The 831-nt window shown below is 42.8% G+C and overlaps 1 protein-coding gene across 1 annotated transcript in view; it reads right to left on the bottom strand.

The window, feature by feature from the left end:
- The window catches only part of ada2a (adenosine deaminase 2a), a 7,535-nt gene extending 6,704 nt beyond the window's left edge, over positions 1 to 831 (bottom strand). The window contains exon 1 of the mRNA XM_035665222.1: positions 544 to 831. The gene's annotated coding sequence lies outside the window, so the exon portion shown is untranslated. The remainder of the gene's footprint in view (positions 1 to 543) is intronic.

Here is an 831-nt window from a genome sequence, read left to right on the forward strand (position 1 = left end):
CAAGCACTTGGCGACGGCAGCAAGAACAACTTCTTTTTAAGAGGCAGAAACCTAGGACAGACCCTTCGGCTCTAGGTGGGTGGTCATCTGCCTTGACCAGTTGGGGGGAAGAGAGAGAGAGAGAGAGAGAGAGAGACAGACAGACAGACAGAGAGAGAGAGAGAGAGAGAGAGAGCAGGTGTTTGTTTCTCAGCAGTTATTTCCTCCATGTTTACACCTCCTGATTAACTGCTTTCCACACAGCAACTGTAACATAAAAGTGTAAAGAAACCGATTTGGAACAAGTGGAAAGAAGAAACCATCTGTAGTATCTGTGTATATATATATATATATATAAAATAAATAAAAAACTATATATATATATATATGTTACACTTGCTTTGGCAAGGTAAAAGTCTATCTTTTACCAATAAAGCCCATCTGAATTGGGGGAAAAGGGGTAAAAGAAGCACTAAAGCATTAAAACGAACAGTTAAATACTGTGTAACTTCCAGAAAGAGCATATTTAACCGGTTTTTTAACAGACAGTCGTCCCAACGTTACCTGGCTGTAATCTCGACTGCTGCAGAGTCTAATCAATAACAAACACTAACGTTATCAGTGGGTTAGCTTAGCTGGTGCCTCGACGATATTTGTAGTTCAGTCCGCTTCAGGGTCGCTGTAAGAAGCAGCGGACCGCGGCACACCTCGCTGGACAGTGTCAGCTTGAAACACGTGAAGGGTTTTATCAAATAGTTTACTTAAAAACAGAAAAATTAACAAGCCAGCAAATAAACAGCACTAAAAGCCAGTGGGGGGTTGTTCCCTGTGCGCGCCCCCCCCCCGCTCAGC

Source organism: Morone saxatilis, unplaced genomic scaffold, assembly GCF_004916995.1.
Source record: "Morone saxatilis isolate NCDOM2014 unplaced genomic scaffold, NCSU_SB_2.0 Contig2, whole genome shotgun sequence".
NCBI lineage: Eukaryota > Metazoa > Chordata > Actinopteri > Moronidae > Morone > Morone saxatilis.